Below are 274 nucleotides of genomic sequence, written 5' to 3'. Positions count from 1 at the left end.
CCAGTTAAGAACTGGATCCAAATGAGCAGAGAGGTGCTCGCGCTATCTAGAGTGGAAGGAGGATGCACGTAGTCCGGAGTCAAAAAAGGAGGGAAAGGAAAGAAGGAAGAGATTGAATTTAAAGAATAAAAGAATGAAAAAATGTCCCTTTTGGACATACTTACAGGAGTTAAAGGCTCCATGCTAGCCCGTAACAGCTAGCAGAAGGACAAGAAATGGATGGAGCACCAAGCGATGGAAAATAGGATCTCAACCACAGTTGAGTGAACCAAAG

This window comes from Olea europaea, chromosome 11, assembly GCF_002742605.1.
Source record: "Olea europaea var. sylvestris chromosome 11, O_europaea_v1, whole genome shotgun sequence".
Lineage (NCBI taxonomy): Eukaryota > Viridiplantae > Streptophyta > Magnoliopsida > Lamiales > Oleaceae > Olea > Olea europaea.
This window is presented reverse-complemented; position numbering follows the sequence as displayed.